Genomic DNA, 302 nt, shown 5'->3' on the forward strand with positions numbered 1-302 from the left:
TAAGTGTGTGAAATCATTATCGACAGATAATGATATACAGAGGAGATACAGCACTTAAGTAATATATAAAACTATTTATGGTATATTTCACCCAATAAAAATATATAAAAAACAACATATGAATCTAATCAACAGTCAACCTACAATGAACCCCAATGAATATATTTATCAAAGCAAAAAGAAACCTGACATGATTATCTTATCTAATCTATTCAAGACAACCATTAACTAAAGCAGTAAAAAAAAAAAAAAAACAGAATCCTAGAGATATCCGTTGGTCACTGACATCATTAAGCAAATCT

Source organism: Penaeus monodon, chromosome 23 (genome assembly GCF_015228065.2).
Source record: "Penaeus monodon isolate SGIC_2016 chromosome 23, NSTDA_Pmon_1, whole genome shotgun sequence".
In the NCBI taxonomy this organism is placed as follows: Eukaryota; Metazoa; Arthropoda; class Malacostraca; order Decapoda; family Penaeidae; genus Penaeus; species Penaeus monodon.